This window comes from Schistocerca piceifrons, chromosome 2 (assembly GCF_021461385.2).
Source record: "Schistocerca piceifrons isolate TAMUIC-IGC-003096 chromosome 2, iqSchPice1.1, whole genome shotgun sequence".
In the NCBI taxonomy this organism is placed as follows: domain Eukaryota; kingdom Metazoa; phylum Arthropoda; class Insecta; order Orthoptera; family Acrididae; genus Schistocerca; species Schistocerca piceifrons.
The window spans coordinates 596,624,850-596,639,859 of NC_060139.1; the positions used below are offsets into that span (position 1 = coordinate 596,624,850).

Genomic DNA, 15,010 nt, shown 5'->3' on the forward strand with positions numbered 1-15,010 from the left:
CGTAACGAATGCCATACTAAAACACCAACACTTCCCCGCCTTTTGGAAGACGGCCAAGGTCCTGATGTTCAGGAAGCCAGGGAAAGACCACAGCCTCCCACAAAATTACCGACCCATCAGCCTTCTGAGTTCGCTCAGTAAGATTGTTGAGAAGGTGATTCTCAAACGCATCACTAGGCACTGCATAACAAATGACATCCTGAGACCGGAGCAATTCGGCTTCAGGAATCACCACTCCACAACACAACAACTCCTACGGGTCATTGAACATATAACACATGGCTTCAACATAAACAAAGCTACAGGGGCAGTGTTCCTGGACATCGAAAAGGCTTTCGACCATCTATGGCACAACGGCCTCATCCGCAAACTCAGCGACGCGGGATTCCCTGACGGGCTGCTGCGTCTAATACACTCATACCTCACAGACAGGAGTTTCAACACTGACGTGCAGGGAAAACAATCAACACAACACGGTATACACGCGGGAGTACCCCAGGGAAGCATCCTAGGGCCCCTGCTGTTTAACCTCTTCATAAACGATCTCCCAACCACACACAACACAATGATGGCAATCTACGCGGATGACACAGCCATCCTTGCGCAAGATTGGAAACCATCAAACATTACGTCACGCCTACAGACTGCACTCAGAGTGGCCGAGCCTTGGTTGGAGAAATGGCGTGTTAGAGTAAACGTCGACAAGTGTGAAGCCGTTCTGTTCACTAGAAGACCGAAGCAACTGCGCAAACACCGCTACTGCAGACCAATAACTCTACATGCATGCCCAATACGTTTCCGTGAGAAAGTCAAATACCTCGGTGTCTGGCTGGACCGGAAATTACTCTGGGGGGACCACATACAACACATGACCAACCGAGCTAGCGCGAGGCTCAAACAGCTCTATCCTATGCTCAACAGGCGTAGCACACTGAACAGAAGGGTGTCGAGGTCCATGTACATGACACTTATCCGACCCCTGATGACGTATGCAGCTCCTGTCTGGGGATACGCTGCGCCTACACGTCTGCGCCGTCTGCAGCTCATACAAAACAAAGTACTCAAAATCATAAGCAATGCTCCATGATACACACACATCGCGGACCTTCACCGGGAATACCGACTTGAGACTCTCATGGAGGTAATCCACAAACTCACCACAAGACTATACAGAAACTCCAGACATTCGCAGAACCCGTTTATTCTGAATCTGGGGAACTACGACCACAACCATAGATGGAAACATAAAAGACCAAAAGACATACTTGTAAGGACATAACATCTATGGCCAAGCATACGCAAACATAACGGCACAGGCGAGCCCCTGTTAATCAGACCCATTACTGGATATCCAGCTGGATTGGAGTACACTGCCGAATAACTGGCACCACACAGGGAAGCCGTACCGTACACTGCATGCAAACAAGCTCCACACATCCCCCACACAGTGAGATGATCTATGGCTGATCTCCCACTACTGTATAACGATCTTGATTGTTCCAGGAATGCAGCAGCAGCAACAACTGGGACACATCGCCATCGCTTGTCATGGTAATGATGCATGAGACCTATACTAACAAATCCAACCTTGCATGAACTATCGCAGCTAGTAAGCCACTACTGCTCTTACTACCCATCCCACTGTCGCAGAGGTTTTTTTCCCACGGCACGAGCCATGGCACTTTTTTTCCTCTGCTCTTCAAATCGCTACCCTCACTCGCGTTTCGTCCACTATCTATCACCTGATGGACCGTGTTAATGTGTAGCCTTACCCAGACGCACGGACAACATCACAGCCCAGCATCCTGTGATCCACATACTAGACAACTAACATGTTTACGGAGGTGACAGTAGAACTTTTGGTTTGGTCACCACGTTGGTGCGGGCGTGGAGGGGCCCCATCTCTATTTTTTTTGAGCGCTAGGACAGTTCTGTATTCGCCGCTCAGTTGTATACTCGCCACCGAATTGTGTACTTGCTAGTCAGTTGTGTGTTCATCGCAGCCGAGTTGTTGTTTGTCGTCAGCCGACGCTGACCTAGCCGCTCCAACTCGAACTAGACAGATTTCTGTAGACACAGAGTTCACTACTGTGTTACTGTATCTTCGTTAATAAAGATAAGTACCGACTTTTATTTAATCAGAGTGTTTGGGTTTTCATCTTTCTGTTCACTGTTCCAGCGGACCGGTCGGCCCGCTATTAAAAGTGTGGCGGTGACTTCGTAAGCCGTTTCTACAGCGAATTGCTTGTCGCTACGAACGCCGCCACAAAAGTTGCCAAGACTCTGTTATACGTCTAGCGTACTTCTAGACAGTGACAACAATTTAGATGTCAAAGAAATGGGGCCAAGCACCGAAATATCAAATGTATGTATATCAATGAGTCCTTTTTGCATTTCTGTATTTGGGTTTAGGGACTAGAACATCGCCACTATTAATACTCTAGTTATATTGTAAATGTTATGAGTAGGCAACAACCTTTTTTGTAATAATAGATGAGGAAAAATTTTTTCTATAGATTGATGCAGATGCCAATGTCCATGAAAGACAGACATACAAATGAAGAGAGAGCAACACAGCAATTATGGCTTATATGGAGATCCATTTTTTTGTCATGTGTTGTGAGTGTGTACATCCATAGTGAGACTTTATAAACTGTCAACGACATGAAGTTCCCAATCAGGGAAGGCTGCTAGGCATGAAACCAAAAGAAATGATAAAATATGCAGGGTCAGAATACTGTTGAAAATTAAACTGGTGAATGTATGCAGCGAAACTTTGATTTCAATTTCTGCTGACGTGAAACGTAAAGCAGTTGTTACCAGAAAGTCTAGAATAAGTCAGCCTTGATTAAAACTGCCATTCAGCCCTTAAGTAATAAAAGAAAAATACGTGTTATCTATTCATTATGATTAACTGTATCAGCTGCTGGAGTGATTATAAAAATGAGAAGCACCTATGTTGAAAAACGTTTTGACTTCAATGTGCTTAAAACAGAGAGAAGCTGAAATAACAATGGGTTCATCAAGCTGAGTGTGGTGCTGAGGTTCTATGCACTGCTTACACAGAATGTTATTAATTTTGCCCATGGTGTTTTAATGTTCACAATGTCTGTAGGTTACCACAATAGCCATATGAGAATTATTGCCAGCACAGATGGGCAGACGGTTCTAGAATTTGCAGAGACTGTCCATATGATACTGGATCATAATGCCAATCTACTACTAAATAAAATTATAGATCATACTTAATTTCTATTTATTTATTTATTTGTCCAAGAGACCATGTTGGTAAATAGAATGTACATAAGAAGTTGGACATCATTTAGCAGAATATTGTTTCTATCAATTTAACATCATTTATCTTTTATGGTTACTCTACCTAGTATTGGTACATTATTTGTATTTGCAATGTTACAACGATTTCAGTGGATAAGACAGGTACGTTATTATTCATACTGGCACATTGTTATTTGCCAAAATGTTCTCTCAGACTGTAGATGCAGTGATCAATTAGATACACTTTTACTGCAGCTCTGAAACCTGCTATGTTGTTTATTGAGTATATATCACTTTTTAGTTTCCTAAATATCTTTTTTTCAAGGTGTAGAACTTCATTTTGGCAGAGCTTAGTTGTTTTATTGTGCCATGTGTTGTGTGCACATCTTCATTTTTGAGGAGGAGTGTGGGATTTTCAGTTGCATACTATTGTATGAATACATATCAAGGTATGGAAGCAGGAGGATTTTCACTTTTCTGAAGAGTGGCTTGCAAGATCTTCTGTGTTTGCCACTGTCTATGATTATTATGATTCTCTTTGTGTTTATAATTAAGAATAGTTGGGATTACAAATGTAGATTTTGCCACGTATTTGCAGTTAACAGTACAAGAAGTGCTGAACACTGTAGTTCAGGAACTCTTCTATTGTATAAAATGATCTTTGTGGTAGGAACTGCCTTAAAGCTTACTTAAATAAGAGCTCATCTTCTACTAAACTCTTAGTTCGTGAAGGGACAATGTTAAAAATTTTGCAGCAAGTGACATGGACTCCTTTTTTGTACCATACTTAGATTTGTCTGTTCATAGTGGGTATCTTGTTTTCGTCTCATCTTGTGAATACGATACTCACTGTTCAGTTTAAAAATGGATATTTATTTCCTTATGAAACACATCATTCCTCTAGGATGGACTCTACACATGATTCTTATGGCTCTTTTTTGTGCACATAGTACCTTTTTACCTATTGACAGATTTTCCAAAATTTAATTCCATATCCCATAATGGTGTGAAAATAACCATAATAGGCTCACCTCATGGTTTCCATACTTCTATAAGAAGAAACAAAGCATATCAGATATGTCTGCTTGTGTCTGTATGTGTGTCTGGATACGTGTGTGTGTGCAAGTGTATACCTGTCCCTTTTTCCCCCTTTCCACTTCCGGGATTGGAATGACTCCTTACCCTCTCCATTAAAACCCACATCCTTTCATCTTTCCCTCTCCTTCCCTCTTTCCTGATGAAGCAACTGTGGGTTGCGAAAGCTTGATATTTGTGTGTGTGTTTGTGTGTTTTTTATTGTGTCTGTCTACCAGTGCTTTTCCGTTTGGTAAGTCACAGCATCTTTTTTTGAAAATATAATGTACATTTAAAACAAAAAACCAAAACTTACGCACAAAAAGACCACTCATCACTTGTATTTTTCTGTAATACGCACGAAATTCCTCACCTATCTGCTGTACCTTTAGAATATTGTATAGTTTTCTCTTTTTCTTGCTTGAGATCTTTATTCCAGTTGTTACCCAAGATTTATCTCAATTATTAAACCTCAGTCTACGTTTATTTATTGGGAATGCGGTTTCTTAGTAGTTGTTAAATATTTCCATAAATCTGTTGAACTTTTCACGTGTACTTCCGTGCTCGTATACTGCATTCCATGATTCCTTAGCTTACAGTTGTCTGAATGTGCCTGTATTCTGTTTGCTTGGTGTTAATTATTCTTTGGCTAGTTCTGTTGGCATTGTGTTTTTAGGTATCAGTATTGTATGGAAATCAATATACTGTCCATTATGGTCACTTAATCGTGTTCTTATGGTTCCTGCCGGGAAGTCGTTTTTTTCTGCATATGTGAATATTTAGTCAATAGTGGTACATGTACGTATAGTTTTGGTGATTTTTGCAGGAGAGCTTGTAGTGGGCTGTAAATTATACATTGAAAGAATGGTTATGAGATTTTGTTTTACATTTCAGTTTTACTGGAAATTTATGTTGAAGTAACCACATACTATTATCTTTTTCTTGTCGGCTTTAAGTCTGCAGAGTGCACTGTCCAGTTTCTGTAGGAAAATATGTATCACATGATACCACAGTACAATAACTGTTGCAAAACTATTTGCTTCCCACACAGGCCATGTGTTCACAGTGAGACTCAGATGCACACCAGCAGAAGGCCACACTAGACGTTAATTTCTTGCCATCCACTGACATTCCCAAATACGACTATAGCCACTCCAGCAGCGAACAGTGAGTAAATCAGTTCTATGTTAATTTAGGTTAAGATAATTTATCATTATGTAACAGTTTTCTGTATGCATAAGCAGTTGATGATGGGCACAGCATGCTTCAAATGCATCATAATGTGTTAAATTAAACATAAAATAAATAATTAATCTGCGTCTCTCTGCCGTAATTTGAACTACACTGAGAAAGGAATGTTCACATACTTGATTCCTCAGTAGCTGAATGCTACTAAAATGTAACCATAGCCTTTAATAAGACTTTTTCCTCCTTCTCTACTGCAACTGAATTTAAGTAAGAGATTCCTATGAAACCATCAAGTTTGTACTGCACCAATGCATAGGTTTTATATTGTTCATAGTATTATGGCTGTCCACATTTCTGGACAATTATTTCTTCCCGTTCTTTCCTTATGAGCAGGACTTTTGAAATAAAATTATGTTATTATGAATAACAAGTAGTACAATAACTTGACAGTCCAGTTACACTTTTTATCACTAGTTTTTGTGCCTCATAAAACAGTTTCTGATGAGAATTAATTGTCTTGGCAACAAGACATTTGCTTAAATCAAGACTTTCTCAGATAATAATCTACCTAATTCAGACTGCTCATTAATATGTGCTTTCATAGGTCATACGAACAATTTATCATCAATTAATTTATTCTGTGAGATAACTGCCTTCACAGTAAGAATAATGTAATCTCATCACCTTTGTATTAAAAACTGATGCTCTCAAATCAGCACACAACCAGGCACTTATTATCAGTTTATCTGTTTCACAAGTGGTAAATTATCTCGTATGTAGTAGGTAACTCCCTGCAAAACTTGAACTTTGTTTTATCACAAGTCTTATCTCACGAAAGTGCATTACAGTAATTTAGCATATGACCGAGAAGAGCAAGTGCACACGTGAGTATTTGATGGATATTTTATCTTACAATAAAATTATAATTGCTGATATACATCTGTATGTAGAGTAGTTGAGGGAATTACCTCTCTGCCTAGTAAGTCTGTGCTTTGACATTTTCTCACAGACACCAATGCCTTACATAAAAATTGTGTATCTTGCCTTTGCTCTTTTCGTATATGGTTTAGTGAAGCAAACTGAGGTAATACAGCACTTAGCTAATATATACTATGTTTTGAGAAAGCAACGTTCTGTTTTATAACAACTGAAATATATCAGCACTTTTATACAATCAGTAATTTTGAGCTTACCTCCAGTTTTTTGGTAGTACCGTAGTAATGACTATGTTCATTCCTTTGTCATTAGTTTTTATCTACTTTTCGAAACTAACTTCACAAGAAAGTTTATACAGTTTATGAAACTATAGTAACTTCTTTGGATTAATTATTTGCAATGTGTATCTCCTATCCTAATAAACTTGACATTAATTTTTTTCATAGGGTGCACCACGAATATACGTAACAGTTGACACACCTCTGGGTCCCATAAGAGGTCGTCAACTTAATACCACAACTGGCAACCCTGTTTATACCTTCAAAGGAATTCCGTATGCTGAACCACCAGTTGGATCATTACGTTTTAAGTTGAGCAGAAATATTCTTTGAAATAGTTTAATATTTTGTGGATGTATAATGAAATGCTATTATAAAGTTGTGCAACGGCACTATTATAGCAGGTTACAGTTTTTTTGCAATAAGTTAAATAAATGTCAATTTGGTAATGTTGTTTAATTTTTCTTTTCAAATGTATTTGTTGTGTTAGTTTAATGTATTCTCAAACAACTACGTTGCAACAAAATACCCATAATTAATTTTCATATATCATAATGTGTGTGAGCTGTGGTTATGTGAATGTGTATGTGAGTTGTCCACTTTAGAAGAAGGCCTTTTGGCTGAAAGCTCTTTTGTTCAGCAGTCTTTTTGTTGTGCCTGTCTGTGGCTCTGCATGGTGAGTAGTAGTGGTCAGCAAGCAGCAGCGGAACCCTCATGTAAAAAAGGTTACAATTATGCAAACTTTTGAGGCCAATGGGTCCTTCTTCTGGCAGAAGGGGTGAAGGGTGAAGGGCAAGAAAGAGGGGTGCAGGAAAATGACTGGAGAGGTATAGGAAAAGGAGTAGTTTTCGAAAATTCACCCAGAATTGCAGGTCAAGGGAGATTCACTGGACAGGATGGGAAGGAAAGACTTATTGTTGGGGACTGCACTGGACAAGATTTGAAAATGTTAGAGCTTAAAAGTGGAAGACAGGGTAATATGCAAGACAGAGATTACTGATACAAGATTGAGTAGACTGAAAAACTGAATGCATTGTATGTAACAGAGTTAGAAGTGGATGGCGAAAAACAGACAGGTAAGGAAATGAAAGATGTAGAAAACTAAAATTCAGTGAAGACAGGAGCAGTTACAACAAATAAATGCTAAGATCTAAGAAGCTAGCGCAAATTAAGGCCAGGAGGGTGGCGAGAACCAATGATATGTTGTAGCACAAGTTCGCACCTGTAGAGGTCTGAGAAAGTGATCTCTGTGGGAAGAATCCAAATAGTGCATGTGGTGAAACAGGCACCTATATCATAACTGCCATGTTGTAGAGCACGCCTGCAACAGGATATGTTGTGCTGCCAGTATACACCCTCTGCCTATGACCATTCATTCTAGCTGATAATTTGGTGATAGTAATCATGGCAATGTAAAAGGCCAATCAGTGTATGCAGAATGCTGGCATATGATGTGTTGTTTCTCAGGTGGTTCTCTCATTGATAGTACATGTTTTGACATTTACTGGGATGGTGTAGGTAGTGGTAGGAGGAAACGTAGATCAAGTATTGCAATGGAAATGGTTACAGGGGTAGGGGTAATAGGGTAGGATGCTGGGTGCAGAAGGAACATAAGGTCTGACAAGAACATTGTGGAGATTGCGAGGGCGAAAAGCAGCTATTCTAGGTGTGGTGGGAGCATCGGAGCAGAATGGATCTGGTTTCAAGGCATCATTTTAGGAAGTCATAGCTCTGTTGAAGTAGCTGATTAATACATTCCAGACCCAGATAATATGAGTGACAAGTGCAGTGCTCCAAAGTTGTCTTTTGGAGGGATCAGCAGTACCAGGATTGGATATGATGGCCCAGGAAATCTGCTTTTGAAATAGGCTGGTGGAGTAATTATGTCCAATGAAGGTGGAGGTGATAATGGTGGTGTATTATGTAAAGAGACTTCATCAAAAAAAAAAAAAAAGTTTAGCTCAAATGTGAAGACTGTATAGGAGGAATCGTTTGACATGGAAAGGGTGGCAACTGTCAGAATATAAGTAGTGCTGTTTTTTAGGAAAAATAATCAACTATTGGTGAAAAGAAGAATATGTAAGCTACCTGCTTGGTGTGTGGACACCTATTCTATTTCCTGTAATTAGAGTTAGTTGGTGATTCTATTATAAATTTCCCTGTACATGTACTCCCATATATTTAATAGATGTGACTGTTCATAGTGTCATTGAACAGTAAATTTTTCTTCTTTCTATTACGTAGAATGTATTAAAATGGTTGATTGTAAATTTTTGGAACAGGTGTTAATCCTTTGCAGGTCTTCTTGCATTTTACTATACTTATCTACTATTGCAACTTCTCCATAGGCAATGGCACCAACCACTACACAGTGTAGGCAGAAACACTATAAAAATCTTGTAAGCTTGTTGGAGGGTAGGTTGTGCTGGGAAGTAATTGTTAAGAAAAAAATCAATATGCTGCACCATGAGTTAATTAGCATTGAAGTTAGTGTATCAGGTCGCTATCCATGCAAAGTCAAGTGGCTTGCCAGATACAGTTAGTGCCAGTTGTTCTCATGGTGCAGATAATAGCCCATAAGGTTGCTCAGCCTTACATGTGATTCAGTGTTTGATCCTTCCCATCTGTAATTCTTGCATCACTCTCCTCTTCAGATGTAGAAAACCAAACCTAAGAGCATTTGGTGACATCATCTCTGGTGGGCTACTTGATTTGTGCACGCAACAGCATTACTGGCTAACTTCAGTGCTAATTAACTCAGAAATGGTGCAACATACCAAATTATTTTTTAACAATTATTTCTCAGCACATCATAACCTGCAACATCCTCGCAAACTTTTCAGGTATATTTATAACAACCTTGTAAACATTTTCTAGTCAATAATGGTTCTATAACAATCTCCTTTTGAATCCATTGATTTATTTTCATTAATAATATCATGCCTAATTCATTTGTTTGGAAATCCTCAACCCATTGACAAAAGTGATATGATCTTACATACTCTTATATTTTCTCATTAGATGACAATGAATAACTTTATAAAATATTTTCCAGAAACCAATTAACACAGCATCAATCTGCACATTGATATGTACTACCTATGTGTGTTATGTACAAAAGTTGAGCTGGGTTTCACGTAATATTTGTTTTTTAAATGAGTATGTTGATTTTTACAAAGTATTCCATTGGAATGTAGAATCACCTTAATATGTGATCATAAAACATGTCCAAATATCCTATAACTGACTGACTTCAATGGTGTTGGCCTGTAATTGTGTGGATCTATTTGATGACTCTTTATGAGTACATGAATGAGCTGCGTTTTTTTTTTTTTTTTTTTTTTTTTTTTTAATCTCTAGAAACCCATTGTTCTGATAGTAATGTATTATATATTATCAATAGAACAGGATCGAGTTCTTTCATATTTCTGTATCCATTCCATCAACTACAGTCACTATTCTCTCTGTTATGCAACTGTAGATGATTATCTTTCCTACGATCACATATTTCAATATCTGTCATCTTCATGTTTAAGTGATGATAAAAGTGAAGAAACAATTTTGGGAAGCTGAATTTAGTATTTAGGCCTTCCCTTTGTCATCCTACATTTTGATGCTAAGGTAAACACTGGACAGATGCCTTTGACTGTTTACTAATTTTGCCTAAGACCAAACTCTCCTAGAATTTTCTGAAAGATGAGAGGATAATATTTTACTTTTCAATTTGATGAATACTTCTAGAAAATCTCTCCTTGTTGCACATTTTTTCTTCATTTAGTGTTTCGTTTCTATGAAAGCTGGTTACATTCAAATATATGGTAAAGCTTTCTTTTGTTACACAGCTACTTTCTAACATAATTTCTGAACCACACCAGGTCTCTCCTATTGCTCACAAACCTGCCTAAGACAAATTTTACAATGCTTTTGAGGTTTTTCAGTTTACACGCAACATTTCCATTATGTTATGATGTTGACTGTTCTAACACTCTTCTTACTATTGTGTAACACACAATCAGTGTTCAGATTTCAGTATTGAGTTTTGTGTGATTTCATTGTAGACTGTAAAAAGAGCATGATCACATTAATAATTTGATCGTCTAATACTTATCTCATTATATAATGGCCTTGTTATCATCATCAAGGGTGCCAAATTTTAGTTCTCGTTTTTAAGTATGAAGAATGTGTAAATACCTTAATAAATGAAAGTGAATAATTCAGGTAGCAAAAGTTATTAAATAATCTTAACAAAATTTTAGTTTGGTTTCTCTCTTCTGTATTTTGCCTGGAAAATAATATTCTAAATGACAATGTGTTTAGTCTTCACAATGATAACCTTACAATTTTATTACAAAATAAAAAAATAAAAAATACACTCAAGTGTCTAATAACAACTTGAACTGTTCTTATACCAAAACTGGTATGAAAATACACATTGTTCACACAATGAACTCTTTTACAACCATCATTTCACTACAATTAACTGTAAAATTAATCATTACAAGCAAAACCAAAAGTAATTACATTTACATTATCAGTAAATAAAGTACTTGATTTACTTTTCTGTAAATTTTGCATGAAAATGTAAGTTAAAGGATATATTACTACAAGTTATAGTCTTCTTTACATAGCTTTATTTTCAGTTAACAAGTTATCAAAATTATGTAATCCAAAATTTTACTTTTCCACTATATTTACCACTATGCAGTGGTATTAATGGTTACATATAAAGTACGTGACTAGATTACAACACACTGCTAACTTAATATGAAATCTGTTTATTTTTACAATTATATGGAAAAGCCATGCCTAGGTTTTTTATTATTTATATTGACACAATTGGTCTATCAGAGTGTAAGGGTCTTACATTCATGTTTTCCTGCCGTACATTAAGTGAATGAAAAGATTCAGCCTGTTACTAACCAAAATATCTAAGATGTTCCTCTTACAAGTTCTCTGTTAAGTTTACAGAGAAGGCATAGAGAACAATATCACTAAATTGCTGTTCACAACAACTGCCTTAATCTCTCAAGTCTCCCCAGTCTACAGCTGATATGATGAAATCTACTCCTGATTCTGTAACATGTTTGGGAAACTTACACGCAATTTGTTAAAAATTTTCTGACATGTCATGCCATTACAGTTATTAAGTCCGAGGGTACATAAAAGCAACTGGTTACAAATGCAATCCCTCATTAACACTTGTCCTCAACCAGCTTATTTTGTTATCAACATCTGCACTAACATGATTAAATAGGTTTACTACCATATTATTCACAGTTGTAAACAGACATGAACCATCATCATACAGTGTGTCTTAACAATATGTAAGCATTCAAAATCAAAATCTGATTTGCCATTAATTTGTGGTTTCAGCTTGCTTTCTGTTACTAGCAATATGTGAATGTCTTTACTATTTGTAAGCAAGACAAATTCCGGAATCTTTCCATAGATTCTGATGCAGTAATTTAATATTATATTAACATTTTCTTTCACCTGTCTACAAGATTAGATACTACTCTTTGTAAGTAATAGATCATAGATTCTGACATATTTGGCAGTCCTTTAAAGTGGTATCTGTACTCTAAAATACCCACTTGTGGATGACACACATACCCTGCTGACATAGTTAATCCTTTCTGGTGGTGGTGGTTAGTGTTTAACGTCCCGTTGACAACGAGGTCATTAGAGATGGAGCGCAAGCTCGGGTTAGGGAAGGATTAGGAAGGAAATCGGCCGTGCCCTTTCAAAGGAACCATCCCGGCATTTGCCTGAAACGATTTAGGAAAATCACGGAAAACCTAAATCAGGATGGCCGGAGACGGGATTGAACCGTCGTCCTCCCGAATGCGAGTCCAGTGTGCTAAATCCTTTCTGCATATGGTGCATGCCTGATGTATTAAGGAGGGACCAACAATTATTCACTTTATAACTGAGGTTTATTTTGATATCCAAAATGATCACAGAATTGTATGACTCTCTAGTTTCAGCCATCCACTTCACACAAAACCAAAGAAAATGAATTGTTTCTGGGAGTAATCTTGCAGATTCCATCCTATTTGCAAGGCTAGCTGTCTCCACCAGTTCAGTAAGCTGCCTGTAAGAAATGGTGGTATTCTCTGAACACAGGTAGCAGATGTCATTCAGGCTCTCATGGCTGATTATTTTCCAGTGGCTAAGCCAAGTGTAGTCAGTAGAGCCACTGGAAGCTCCTCCTCTGTACCTCACATCAGACCACTAAATTTTCATCCTGAGTGGACACTGGTCTTCCTACCCAACCTACACGTTATTTCTCCAAGTGATTCCATCACCTGTCTAACATTGGAGCTGTTAATGGTCAGAAAACCCACACTCTGCACTTGTTCAGAATTTTCACTGATGTTGGTCCCAACTGTAAGGCAATTTGTGGTGACTCATATGCATACACACCAATGGCCATACCTCAAAGCAGTTTTAAGGCATATAGAGCAGTAGTGCAACGCGTACCTCCTCTCCATAGATTTTTGAGCCTGTCACTCTTAGCTCTTCTTCCTTAGCTCAGTGAGAACTGGCCACATCAAATGAATCATAAATCGCTGAAAAATTATGTATCACAGACAATGTTAGTCCCAACAGCACGTTCAAATTTTCACTGAAAGTGATCAGTCTTCACCTCGATAGGAGCAGTACCTATCCATCTGCATGAGAAATATAATACTAACCCATGAAACCAACAGACACAACCTAAGTACTCCTGCTACGCTCCTCCTGGGTATAAATTCACAAAAAATACTCACTACTCCTGTGACAATCGATAAAACACTTTAAAAAAACTACCTTACAATAATAAAAACATACCTAATATTCATTTTCTTTTTGTAGAAGCATGAAAGATAAAGACTAAAGCAAACATTGTGTACAAAATAGATACTATCATTGCCAGTGATTACTCATGCTGCAACAACTGGAGCATTGTTTACTTTTTATGATACTATTTCCAATGGCTACAAAATTCAAAATGAATCAGAAAACAGTTGAATGCTGAAGTGATTTTTAACTACAGAAATGAAGTCTATTCATTTAATACAAATGGCCATAACATAAGCAAACAGAAAGAAATTAGTAAACACTATGAAACAGATAAATAGACAAATATTAATTGCTTCTTCACAGAAGAATCTAAGGAAAGTAGTGAAGGAAATGCTGTGTACAGACTAGGTACTACTGCTACATGTGGCTGTTACAATCTTTAATAACTGAACACTGCTTTGCATGTAATGAAACTGACAATGTTTCACCTTTAGAAACAATAGTTAGGTTGCTTCTGTAAAAACTCCAAGGGTATAATGCTTTTTATAATGGAATTTAAGACTTTTCATGTGAGAACTAAGAAGTTAATTTATCAGAAAGTAAAAACTGCATTATATGAATATTCAGATCATCAACTAAGGCCTTTCTTTTTGATCGTCATTATCTACATGTCTCTAAGTTACCTTACGTATCAGTGAAATCATAGTTGTACCTACTCAGTGACTTAATTTTCAGTATAAATAGGGATGAAGAGTGTAATCCATTAATCTCATTATCCTTTTCATGTAATACTTACAGATTATAAACTCTCCTTCTGAAGAATGTAATTTGCTAATAGTTTGCTTATATTTTATGACATTTGGTAATACTACCATACACTATGTTATTAATGTGAGCATTATCGAGGAATGGATAAAATAGAGGAATAGTAAATATTACTAGATGAAGTGCTCAGTGCATATAAATATGAGAAATTAAAGTAACTGAAGTGGTTGAGTTGGTGGAAGTGGGGATGGGGTATAGAAGTGTGAAATTGAATAAAAAGTTCAGTACACTGAAATAAATGTAATACTTAGAAATTTATTAATACTTTTCATTTCAGTTATAAATGAAAAATGAGATACAGAAACTAAACTTTCTCTGCATTTGTTTGAAAATCACTCTTTGAGTTATATTTATTTGAAGAGAAACATGGCATAAATATTAATTATATTTTTGAAGAAACAAACATTATCAAATATTTCACATAGTCAGTAACATGTTCTTGCTAAGATATTGAACTAGTGAAATAATCAGTGCATGATTTTATTCTGACTGAATTAATAGATAGCTCATTACAATGTAAAGTATCTGTACAGATTATGACAACACATCTCTTTGTATATTTTCATTACTGAAGTTGGCTTTCCCTGCACGTATTTGGTATCACTGTATACACAGAATGTGAGAGGTTCTTTCTCGATCCATACTGC

At 37.1% G+C, this 15,010-nt stretch overlaps 1 long non-coding RNA gene across 1 annotated transcript; it reads left to right on the forward strand.

Moving 5' to 3' along the window:
• The first annotated feature begins 2,267 nt into the window (after positions 1-2,267).
• LOC124777780 lies at positions 2,268-7,049 on the forward strand. The gene is made up of 3 exons (XR_007015779.1): positions 2,268-2,365; positions 5,402-5,517; positions 6,921-7,049. It is a non-coding gene; the product is annotated as an uncharacterized LOC124777780 (long non-coding RNA).
• The last annotated feature ends 7,961 nt before the right edge of the window (positions 7,050-15,010 follow it).